The sequence below is a fragment of the Mandrillus leucophaeus genome, unplaced genomic scaffold (genome assembly GCF_000951045.1).
Source record: "Mandrillus leucophaeus isolate KB7577 unplaced genomic scaffold, Mleu.le_1.0 Scaffold173, whole genome shotgun sequence".
NCBI classification, from domain to species: domain Eukaryota; kingdom Metazoa; phylum Chordata; class Mammalia; order Primates; family Cercopithecidae; genus Mandrillus; species Mandrillus leucophaeus.
In genome coordinates, this window is record NW_012101732.1 from 1,082,903 (window position 1) to 1,095,704 (window position 12,802).

The window sequence follows — 12,802 nt, forward strand, 5'->3', positions numbered from 1 at the left end:
TTCACTGTGTTAGCCAGGATGGTCTCGATCTCCTGACCTTGTGATCCGCCCGTCTCGGCCTCCCAAAGTGCTGGGATTACAGACGTGAGCCACAGCGCCTGGCCATTTCAACTCTTACTCTACACTCTTGACACTTTGAACTTTGCTTTCTCTACTTTGTTTCCTCTACAACTATGTTTATTGGGAATTCATTTCTTCCTTTCAATCCAATTGAAACATCACTGTATTAGAAGACTTAAAGCCTCAACCCAGTGATGTGACATATTTGAAGAATTCCAAGAGGACTGTATTATCTGGGACTGGTGACAGGTCACACCCAGGAGCAGTTTCCTATGCCAATCCCCATTTTATGGTTCTAGCTCCTTTTTACCAGAGAAAAAGGGGTTGTCATTTCTTCACATCATGGCTATAAGATCAGAGCTATCAGGTTGGGTTTGGGGAGTGGGTGCTTGGGAATCATAGATAGGGAAATAGCCTAGCAAGGACTTGGTGAATCTTGGTGAAACATTTAGTTTTAGTAAAACTGATCTTTCCATGAGCTCAGCCTTGCTTATTAGTTCATATCTAAAGTTTTGCATTGAGGTTTGAGTTCAGAGCCTTAGTAAATACTAAAGGGTAATTTGTTTTATTTTCCTTCTTGTGCATGTAGGCCTCGCAAGGGGAGTGTGATGGGGCAGGGGAAGGTTTAACTACTCCTAAGACACTTGGTCAAAATATCATCATCATACTATTTCAATTCTGTGACTTTGACCCTCCCAATCTTGTCATAATTCCTAAGCAATAGAAAACCATTAATGGCATTTAAGTGAATTATTTATCACAAGATCTGCTTTAACTTTTATCTAATTGTTCCTTCTGCTCTCCCTACTACTCATCTATTTGCAAAAAGGTTGCTTATCCAACTAATACTGACACAATAACTGATTTAGTTAAACCAGTACTTACTCACTGGTGCCTCATTTACAGAAGGCCGCTACTAATCACGGATTTTTTCCTAAAATCTGTTCATTCAGTTAAATAAATAAGTCTGTATTCTCTCTCTCTCTCTCTCTCTCTGTGTATATGTATGCGTGTGTTTGAATTTTTCCCACAGTACAGTTGACAGTTGGGTAAGTTGTATTGTTGGTTTATAAAAGTACCAGAGAGTTTTGAGCATCTAGGTGGGGCTCAGTAATAGATGAATATCCTGAAATAAAACCAATAGCCACAATAGGGCCCACAATAGACCTGAGTTTACATTTTGCAATAATATCACCAACTTGATGATCAGTTTCATATATTGTCACTTTCTTTCTAGGCATTGACTCTGTTTTCCCTCTCCCCTTGCTCTCATATAGTCTAATGCCTATTTTGTTGATAATTTCCAAATTGATATTTCTAGCCCCAACCTCACTTCTGATCCCCAGACTTAAACAACCAAATGTTCCTTTTATATCTCTTTAATGCCTCATAACATGAACATGTCCTAAACAGATCCATGGTTCTTTCCTGGAGCGTCAGAAAAAGAAAATAAGGCAATTGAATAAGGAGCACATGGGTAAATAAATAGGTTGCATTAGTTCATTTTCACACTGCTATGAAGAAATACTCAACATTTGATAATTTATAAAGGAAAGAGGCTTAATCGACTCACAGCTCTGCATGGCTGGGGAAGCCTCAGGAAACTTACAATCATGCCTAAAGGTAACTCTTCACAGGGTGGCAGGAGAGAGAATGAGTGTCCAGTGAAGGGGGAAGCTCCTTATAAAACCATCAGACCTCATGAGAACTCACTCACTATCACAAGGACAGTATGAGGGAAACCGTCCCCATGATTCAATTATCTCCACCTGGTCCCACCCTTGACACATGGGGATTATCACAATTCAAGGTGAGATTTGGGTGGGGACACAGAGCCAAACAATATCATAGGTAGATGTTATAAATAAAACGTATAAAAAAATCTGCTCTCACTGAGAACAGGGCTCTGTAGCCTGCACTGACATTGCTGACAGTCAGATGTCTGTCTTGCTGTGACTGATTCTGTATGCCTCCACCTTCTTCTGGATACTAAGTCTGACCTGATATCTCCTATGAGCACATCCAATTGCAGCAGCTAGGCCATGTGCCCATCTGCCTTCACTGCAAAGAAATCTGATAAAAACTCCATGTTCCTGATTGTGGAGCTGGTCCTGCAGCTCGTGTGCTTGTATGATCAGAATCAAACTCAACCAGATCCTCACAGAGTCCACTGCTGCTGCTGTCATGCATATATATATATATATATATATACACACACACACACACACACACATATTTCGGTGGGGAAACTGTTATCCACTCTGAGTTCCCAATTTCAGCAAATAAATAAGCACATCATCCATACAGTTTTTAAGCCAGCATCTTAGGAGTAACTGTTGATTCTCTCACACTTACTAGCAAATCCCCATTCTTTCCATTCTGAAGACCTCTTGAGCCTATCTTGAAAAGTTTACACCATCTTTACATTTTCTCATCTTTTACTGCCAACAATAGTGTGACCCCTATCATCTCTCACCTGGATTATTTCAATGGCCTCCCAACTGGTCTCAGATCTTCCAGTCTCACTGTATGCTACATTCCATTTTTCCACAGAGCACTCAGAGTATACTATTCAAAATACAAACCGGATGATGCCAGTCCATGGCTAAAACTAGCCAGTGTCTTCCCGTTACACTTCAAGTAAATTCCAAATCCCCTTCTCAGGCCTGCAAAGTCCTGGATGACCTAGCCCCTGTGTGTCATTACCATTGACATCGTATTTCTTTTCCCCTTCTGTGATCCATCTGCAACAGTCTCATTTCAAATCTTACTCTACACTCTGGCACTTTGAACTTTGCTTTCTCTACTTTGTTTCCTCTACAACTATTTTTATTGGGGGTTCTTTTCTTCCTTTGAATCTAGTTGAAACATCACTGTATTAGAAAATTTCCTTATCATTATTTTATCTAGCATTTAAGCCTCTCTTATTTTTTCTTCCTAACAGGTAACTCAGAATAATTTTAAATATTTAAATATTTGCCTTTTAACTTGGATATGGTTTTTGTAGACTAGAATGCAAAATTTATAAGGGTTTTTTTTTCAATTGTTTTTCATGTTCGTCCCTGTTGTCTAACATTGCTCAGGGAACTTAGTATGTATTCAGTAAATATTTTTTTGAAGAAAGAAAGAGAGGGAAAGAGGGAAGGAAAGAGGAAAGGAGAAACAAACACATGGACAAATGAGGTAAGGAAGGATAAAAGAGAGAGAAGGGGGCAGTTAGATTGGTGCTTAATTTAATGGATCTTCGTATAACTCTTGTATATTGAGCCACACGAGTTGAATTAATCATCAAGGATTTTTGTGTGATAATCAAACAAAGCAAGTTGTAAACAGTAAAACACCATGCAAATCACAGCCATTAATGCTTGTTAGTGACTCTTTCCTGCCTACCTCTCCAAGGCTATCTCTCACTCTTCAGTGTTCAGATAAACAGGATGCAACTTCTCTCCACTCCTCTGAGTGCCTGCTTTATTTTCTCTGCCTTAAAGAAAATTCACCCTTTAAAATCTCCTCCATAGCTTTTTTAGAATGCCTAATTTTCCTGCATTTTGAGTTAGATATCTCCTGTTTATATTTTATGAGGTCCTACATGCCTGTGGTAACAGTGTGGCAGTAAGCCACTGTCCTAATCACATCATTTGATGAGACTCTGTCTAAGAACCTGTCCTCTGATTGGTGAAGAGCACCTTGAGGGATATAAGCCTTATTCATTATAACACTAGCACTTAGCAAAAGAACTGGCATGTAACTGGCAAAGAGTAAATATTAAATCAATATATGAAAAGGTGATTGAATAAGGAGTGCATGAGTGAATAAATAATCATTTTATACCTGCTGAACACAGGCGCTGTATTATTAACATTTTCATACACTTTCTAGCACCTAGTGTCTTAAATATAATAGGCATATAAATGCATGGAAGCTATATTTTTGGATGTGTGTTTATTTCTCTACAGAAGAACCACTTTCTCTCTCTCTCTCTCTTTTTTTTTTTTTTTTTTTTTTTTTTTTTGAGACAGAGTCTCGCTCTGTCACCCAGGCTGGAGTGTAGTGACGTGATCTCAGCTCAGGTTACCACAAGCTCTACCCTCTGGGTTCATGTCATTCTCCAGCCTCGGCGTCCTGAAGAGCTGGGATTATAGGCACCGCCACCACTTCTGGCTAATGTTTTGTATTTTTAGTAGAGATGGGGTTTCACCGTGTTAATCAGGATGGTCTCAATCTCCTGACCTCGTGATCCGCCCTTCTCGGCCTCCCAAAGTGCTGGGATTACAGGCATGAGGCACTGCGCCCGGCCATATGTGGCCCAATCAGACTTCAAACAAGGGTATTCCGCACATCAAGAAAAAACAACAGGTATTATTCTAGAGACATCCACTGCCTGAGCAAGAGCAGAGTCCTTAATTCACTCTGACAACTTCTCTTAAGTAGCCAAAGTGAATTGGAATCTTTCCCTTGAGACATTCATTGGAAAACACAATTTGGATTAGTCTAATAACTGAATGTCAACTGACTTCCAAAACAAAGCAGTGAGGCATGCTTCCCTCTACAAATCAAGTAACCCGGAGAGTACAGCCTCAGTAACCACTAATAAGGGTTCTCAGAGGATTGAGGCCAGCCAGGAAATTGCTTTTACCTACAGGCTAAAGTGCAAAAACCTTAACTTGGCATCCACAGTCTTTTAGAAGTTGACCCTGACTTTCCCAATCATTAAAACACGAGGTGAAATCCCACAAGCATTTCCAAAGAAGCACAGGAGAGAGAACATTTCAGGTAGAAGGGACAATTTGAATAGAGTTGGGAACGTTGGTTAAGGCCAGCAAATCAGAAATGTTTGTGAGGTGTGTATGTGGGAGGAATTAAAAACAAAATAGAGAAACAATGGCCTGGCTGTGGAACTTCTTGTATATTAGGTGAAGGATGATGTGTTTATATCAATAGGCTATAGAGAGCAATACACATGTCTTTGATAAAGGGCAAATCCTATTTGGGGCAGAAAAATGTACCTCAAATCAGATTACTTATTATGAGTAGTGCAGAAACATATATCAGAGAATAAAAGGACAGGGTCTGCTTATATCATAACCAAACACTTGGTACAAATGTTTCTTGGACTTCTGGTACGAACAAGGTGGCACAGTTTTTGCTTGTTCCTCTCCTGGAAATACCACTATAAACCCCAGAACTGGTGGAAGAGATAACCGAAGGAGAACGCTGAAGGGTGTGGGAAGAGGGCGAGCTGATTTGGAACTCCAAGACTGGAAGAACAGCACAGCAGCAGGGCATCCTTCATCCTGCCATTCAATTAAGGAAGGCCACCCAGACCTGGCATTTACTAGTCCCTGACTCACCAACAGAGGATAGCCCAGCTAGGCTCATTCTGCCCGCAAATTCAACAAGAGCCTGTCTGACAACATCAGTTTATCCAAAAACAACCATCAAAAGGGGTTGACGGGTAGACCCTAAAATAGTAGGAGTCCAGGCAAAGAGCCCTTCTTTCCCATTGGGCCTGAGACTGCCTTTTTCCATTGGAAGATTCTGTACGGGTGAGGCATGATGGCAAGAATGACCCAGTAAAGCAAGTAGCCAGGTCCAGGAAGCCTCTTTGTCCCCACAGACCCAAGACTCTCCTTCCCCATCCAGAGACAGCAGAAGAATTGGGGGCTTCAGTAAGTGGGGATCCCACTATACCTTTCACCAATGAAAGACACCTAGTGGCTAGACTTGAAAACCCCCTTCTGCACCCCGAGGGAGCATTAGCCGGAACCAGTGGGAACCCAGCAGCACCGCACCAAGTAGATGAGAGTAACACTGTAAAGATTCTGCAAATTAAACTCTCCTTGAAACCACAGTTCATGAATTAGGCCAAAGCCTGAATTCTAAACCTAGACTAGATGACTGCCCCAAAAATAAAACATCTAAATAGAAACAAAACTATTCTAATGTAACAGACAAGATGTCCAGGAGGATATGGCTGAAAATTACCTTTAATATCACACCCTCCCCCGCCACCAGATCATAACTTGAATGAGAAAATCAACGGATTCCATACCAAGATGAATCAGATGTTGGAATTACATGACACAAATTTTTTGAAAGTAGTTATAAAAATGCTCCAAAATTCAATCACAGATTATGTTGAGACAAATGAAAAACTGAAAAATCTCAGCAAAAGAGGTTACTAAAAAATAGCCAAATGGAAATTAAGAAACTAAAAACTACAATATAGAAAATATGTCATTTTGTGGGCTTTATACAAGTGAAAATGATTTACCATATAGCTGCAGTAATTAAGATCGTGTGGTGTTACTAAATGGTTAGACACATAAATCAACAGAATAAAATCAAGATCCTAGAACCAGATGCACACAAATATGTTCAACTGGTTTTGGCAAGGGTAAGCAGGTGATTTAATGGAGGAAAGATGATCTTTTAAACACATAAGGCAGTGGCATTTAGGCATTCATAGACCAAAAAAATGTACTTTAATGTAAACCTCACACATCATTAAGTAATCAACTCAAAATTGATCATAGACTTAAATATAAAACACAAATCTATAAAACTTTAAGACAAAAGAGGAACATCTTTAGGATCTAAGAATAGTCTAAGAGTTCTCAGGCTAGACACCAAAAGCATAATCCAAAAAAGAAAAAATTGATAAATTGCATCTCATCAGTGGTTAAAAAAAGTTCTTTCTTTGAGAGTCTGTGTGAAGAAGAAAATACAACCTACAATCTAGGAGAAAATATGGCAAACTTTATATCTGGCAAAGGACTGGTGTTTAGTACATATAAAGAACTCTCTAGACTCAACAGCTGAAAAAGATGGAGAGACATTTCACTGAAGAGGATATGAATAAAACAAATAGCACATAAAAACAATGTCCAACATCATTAGCCATCAGAGAAATGCAAATTAAAACAACAATGATATATCACTCTACCCCTATCAGAAGGGGTGAAATTAATAATAAACAACATCATCACCAAATGCTAGTGACAATGCAGAGAAAATGAATCAGTCATATATTGCTGTTGGGAATGTATATTACTGTACCCACTGAAAAACAGTTTGACAGTTCCATATAAAACTACACATAAATTTGCCATATGACCAGGCAATTACATACTTGGGCATTTCTCCCAAAGGAATGAAAACTTATTTTCATTCAAAAACGTGTACATGAGTATTCATAATAACCTTATTTGTAATAACCAGAAATATGAATGAGTCTGAATGTCCTTCAACAGTGGAATGGTTAACCATCTGTGGTACGTCGGTAGCATGGAATACTATGCAGCAATAAGGATGAATGAAAAACAACTTAAGTGAATCTGCAGAGAATTATGCTGCATGAAAAGAGTAAACTCCTAAAGGTTAAATTCTGTATTCTTAAATGTATACAGCATTTTGAAATGATAAAATATTAAAAATGGAGAATAGATTAGTGGTTAGGAATTAGTGACAGAGCTGGGCAGGGTGGAAAAAGTATAGTCATAGGGATGGTTGTAAAAAGGCAAAATAGGGATCTTTGTGGTGTTGGAATTTCTTAGTATCTTGACTGTGGTGGTAAATATATGCGCCTGCAAGAGTGATAAAATTATAGAGAACTTGATATACACATATACGCATAAAGTAAAACAGGGGCAATTTGAACTATGTTCAGTGGACTGTATAAATCTCAAAGTCCTTGTTGCAATATTTAACATAGTTTTGCAAGATATTGCTATTGGAGGAAACTGAGAGGAGCATAGTAACGATATCTATGTAGTATTTAATGTAATTGTATGTTAATTTATAATTATCTTAATAAAAGTTTCAATTAAAACTGTTGCTTGACTTTATTTGGAGCAGTACATGTGTTGACTGAGCATATAGCTCTAAAGGAGTGACCAGGAGGAGTCGGGGTGACAATGTGTGTTGCTTTATAATGGCTGATCTTAGGAAAGTATTAAAAGAAAATGATGTTATTAGTCAATAACTGGCTACTTTATAAGTAGAAAAAGAAGGAGACAAGCGGCAGTTCAGACATTTGGGACCTTAAAGGGTTGGTAAAATCACCACTTCTGAGACCTCGAAATAGGAAGTAAGATTGAAAAAGCCTTGGATTGACAAAGACCCTTGAAGATTTAGCATTTCTGCAAAAAGTAGTGTCTCAGCTTAGTTGTCTTGAAAGCAGAGCCTGAAAGAGTTTTATGTTTGGGTGTCTTATTTGAGTAGGAATGAAAGACTAGGACAACAATGCAGGCAAGGAGAAAGTTCCAACCTAAGATATATAATGACAGTGGCCACTGCTGTGTGTGACACGTGCCAATCATAACAAGACCTTCTGAGAAGGCTTATGCAACGTGCCTCAGAATGTCAACCCATTAAGTGGAAAGAGGCATGGGTAAGGGAGCAACAAGTAAGTATAACCCTTACTTTGGGGATAAATCATATTGCAAAAATACTACCAAACAGCCTTTGATTATTTGATGTTTGTTTGTTTGTTTGTTTATCTATTTATTTATTTATTATACTTTAAATTCTGGGATACATGTGCAGAACGTGCAGGTTAGTTACATAGGTATACGTGTGCCATGGTGGTTTGCTGCACCCATCAACCCATCATCTACATTAGGTATTTCTCCTAGTGCTATCTCTCCCCTAGTCCCCCACCCCCTGACAGGCCCCGGTGTGTGATGCTCCCCATCCTGTGTCCATGTGTTCTCATTATTCAACTTCTACTTATAAATGAGAACATTCAGTGTTTGGTTTTCAGTTCCTGCATTAGTTTGCTGAGAATGATGGTTTCCAGACTTGGAACCAACCCAAATGCCCATCAATGATAGACTGGATAAAGAAAATGTGGCACATATACACTATGGAATACTATGCAGCCATAATAAAGGATGAGTTTATGTCCTTCGAGGGACATGGATTAAGCTGGAAACCATCATTTTTTTGATATTTAAAACAGCTTTCAAGGCCAGGCGTGGTGGCTCCTGCCTGTCATTCCAGTACCTTGGGAGGCCCAGTGGCTGGTCGCCTGAGGCTAGGAGTTTGAGACCAGTCTGGCCAACATGAAAATACCCTGTCTCTACTAAAAATACAAAAATTTGCTTGGCGTGGTGGTGGGTGCCTGTAATCCCAGCTACTTGGGAGGCTGAGGCAAGAGAATCATTTGAACCTCAGAGGCAGAGGTTGCAGTGAGCCAAGATTGTGCCACTTCACTCCAGACTGAGTGACAGAACAAGACTCTGTCTCAAAAATAAAAACAGAACAGCCTTCAAGACTCCATGTGTATACCAGCAGAAGTGGACTTTACAGATTTACAGAAACCTATGCAGCCTGGAAAATGGACAAGAAAAAACTCCCAGAAGATAGAGCGAAGATCCATAAAGAACAAGGGACAATGATTGCTTCTTCCAAAGAAAAGAAGCAGGATTTAAGTAGGAAATGCACCTGCTTTCTCAAGGTAGATGACCTTCATAAAGCCAGTTCAGCAGGACATCCAAATTGCTTCAGACCAGCTTCTTCTGTGGTTTCCCATTTGTTCACTTTCTGATTTAGAATGTCTTCAAAATTGAGAAAGATGGGAGGATAGACAATTTCTTTTTCTTTAAAATAAATTATTGAATGATAGGAAGACCTATCCAGACCTGATGGAGAAGCTGAGCACATCTTGGAGATGCTCCATATTAGATTTTCAACAGGATGCATTGGGACATGAAATATCCAGCCTGATTCTCTTGGGAAAGGTATGAGAGGTTTGCTGTGGGAGAGATAAGGGAAACAGATACTTTGGCAGTGACCAGAAGGGTGGACTTGTAACTGAGAACAATGTCCACCTTTTTCTCTTTTTGGGCACACAGCTAGACTACGTTTTACAAGTGCCCTGCAACTACACAGAGGTGACATCCAGCCAATGAAATACGAGTAGGAGTAACTTGCTTCATCCTTAGAACTGACCCATTAAATAACAAATCTCCCATGGATAATTTGTAATTCTCTTTTTCTATTTATAGCTGTGTGGACAGACTTCAAAGAACTTAAATGTAGGTGGAGACAAAGATAGAGAAACACTGGTTTCCAAACATCTTTGAAAATGCAGAGTCCTCTTGCTGATCCATACTGAACTGTAATTTATGTAGTATGGTAAAGAAAATAAATTTTTCAGATGCAATTCAAACCTCTAATCGATTGACTTTAACTTCATCAAAAGAGATATTATTCTGGGTGGCCATTACCTAGTCACATGATCCCTTTCTGAGAGACTACATGTCAGTCTTGGAGCAGACGGCTCTTTCCATTGCTGGCTTTGAAGAAGCAAGGTGCCATGAATCCTGTAGCCACAGGAAGTTAATTTTCTAACAATCTGATGGAGCTTGGAAGCAGATACTTCTCCAGTTGAGCCTCCAGGTGAGGACAAAGCCTGTTGAACACTTGGATTTCAGCCTGGTGGGACCCTGAGCAGAAGACCCAGTTAAACTCTACCCACACTTCTGAGCTATAGAAATTGTGAGATAATGAATGCATGAATGCATGCAGTTTTAAGCTGCTAAATTTGTGGCCATTTTTTATGCAGCAATAGAAAACTCACGCAGTTACCTTACCTAATATAAATCTTAATTATTTTCCTGAAAAAAAATCTCATGAGGGTCTTCTTAAAGCAAAGAGTTTTTCCCTTATTTTTTCATTATTTTCCCTTATTTTCTGATATCAACCAGAAAAAGTTGAATTGAAAAGAACCCCTGGTGTGCAGCATGTTCTCCTTCACACCTTTGTCCCTCTTGAGTTGAACTGATCTACTGTTGTGCAGTACTTTTTAGAATTTTATCTTATCCATGAATCACTTGACATATAATTAACTACACTTTTTCTCTTTATATCAGCTCTCATTTTGACTTATTTAAGTCGATGCAAAGAGTGAGTTGGCTATGGTAACACTAGCTACTATAAGATATAAATAAACAAATCTCAATGACTTAGCAGAGTAAAAGTTTATTTCTTCTTATGAAACATTCTAAAGATGAATATGCTCCAGCAAACTAACCTGTGGAACTGTCTTCAAGGCACTGACTCAGGACCAATTTTTGTTTCTAAGTTTTATATCTCAGTGGTCTGCAACGTGCAGTTTCTAAAATAGTCCTGGTGTTCATCTCCACATCATCCAATCTGTGGGTAAACGAGAAGGAAGAATCATACATAGAAAGTTTTTATGTGCTAGGCTTTGAAGCAGTTCCCATTATATCTGTAAACAATTTCATTTACTCTAACTAGTCTCGGAGATATGCCTGATTACAAGGGCTGAGATTGACGTCTCATGGGTTGAGGCCAGGGATGTTGATAATCATTCTCTAAAGCACAGGGCAGGCCCCCACAGTGAAGAGTTGTCTGGTCCCAAATATCAACAGTGCCAAGACTGAGAAACCCTGGAATAGAGTAAAGAGCAACTGATTTGTAAATTCTCATATTATTTATTTATACAGGAAAAAACTCAAGCATATCCTGTGTGCCATTTACTGCTGTATGTTCAGTGATGCAGAAGTGGTAAGACAGACGGAGCCCTTTTCCTCCTATGTTCTGGCTTATTACATACATGGCCCTGTTAACCTCTCTGAAATTTATGTTTCTTACCAATGAAGTAAGAGTTAATACAGCTCACAGGGCACGTATGGAGTTTAAATGAGACAATGTATGTGTAACGGGATGTTAAAATGGAACTCTTCATGTTTCATGAGGCATGAATTCAACAGATGCTACATTCCAAAGCGAATAGGGACAGAACACCATGGAAAAATGACTGGTTGTGTAGCTAGCACACAATGATGATCTAGAAGGATAGACAGAGTAGTGATCCAGGAGTCTGCAAAGGGGACTTTTGGAAAGGACAGTGGGGCTGATGCAAATGTGGAGGGGTGGGAGACTGATAAGAAGACTGTGGCAGCACAGTGCGGTTTGACATGCGTTCCTGCAGTTGAGGCAGAGAGGGAAGAATGAGTGCTGATCCATGTCTGAGAATATTGTCGTAACCTTAAGCTGCAGGGTGGAGGGCCACGCGTGAGAAGTCAAGTCAGGTCACTCCCTCTGACAGCCAAACATACGTGGGGCTTCAGGACCAGATGAGGTAGGCTGGGAGCCCTGTATCCTCTCTAAAGGGGTCCTGCCAGAAAGGGCGGCCTTCCACGGTGATAAAACCTAGCAGTAATGGGCTGTGTAGTTTTTTGTTATGGCAGAAGCCCAGTGGTAATTTGGGAGGAGGCAACCAAAGGAGGCCACACCATAGGAATTGCAGTGCTAGAATACCAGAAACTCACAAACACACACACACACACACACACACACACAAACCAAAAGGGCAAGCTCTACTCACCTGCCAAATGTGAAAACAACAGATACAAACTTTGTTGTTCACATTACCTCAACTCTCACTTCTCTGTTTGGAGGGGTCGGAAAACTGTTTTTGAAATTTGGGGCCGGGCGCGGTGGCTCATGCCTGTAGTCCCAGCACTTCAGTAGGCCGAGGAGGGTGGATCTTGAAGTCAGGAGATCGAGACCATCCTGGCCAACATGTGAAACCCTGTCTTTACTAAAAGTACAAAAATTAGCTGGGCGTGGTGGTGCATGCCTGTAATCCCAGCTACTTGGGAGCCTGAGGAAGGAGAATCGCTTGAACCAGGGAGTCGGAGGTTGCAGTGAGCTGAGATAATGCCACTGCACTCCAGCTTGGGTAACAGAGCGAGACTCTGTCTCCAAA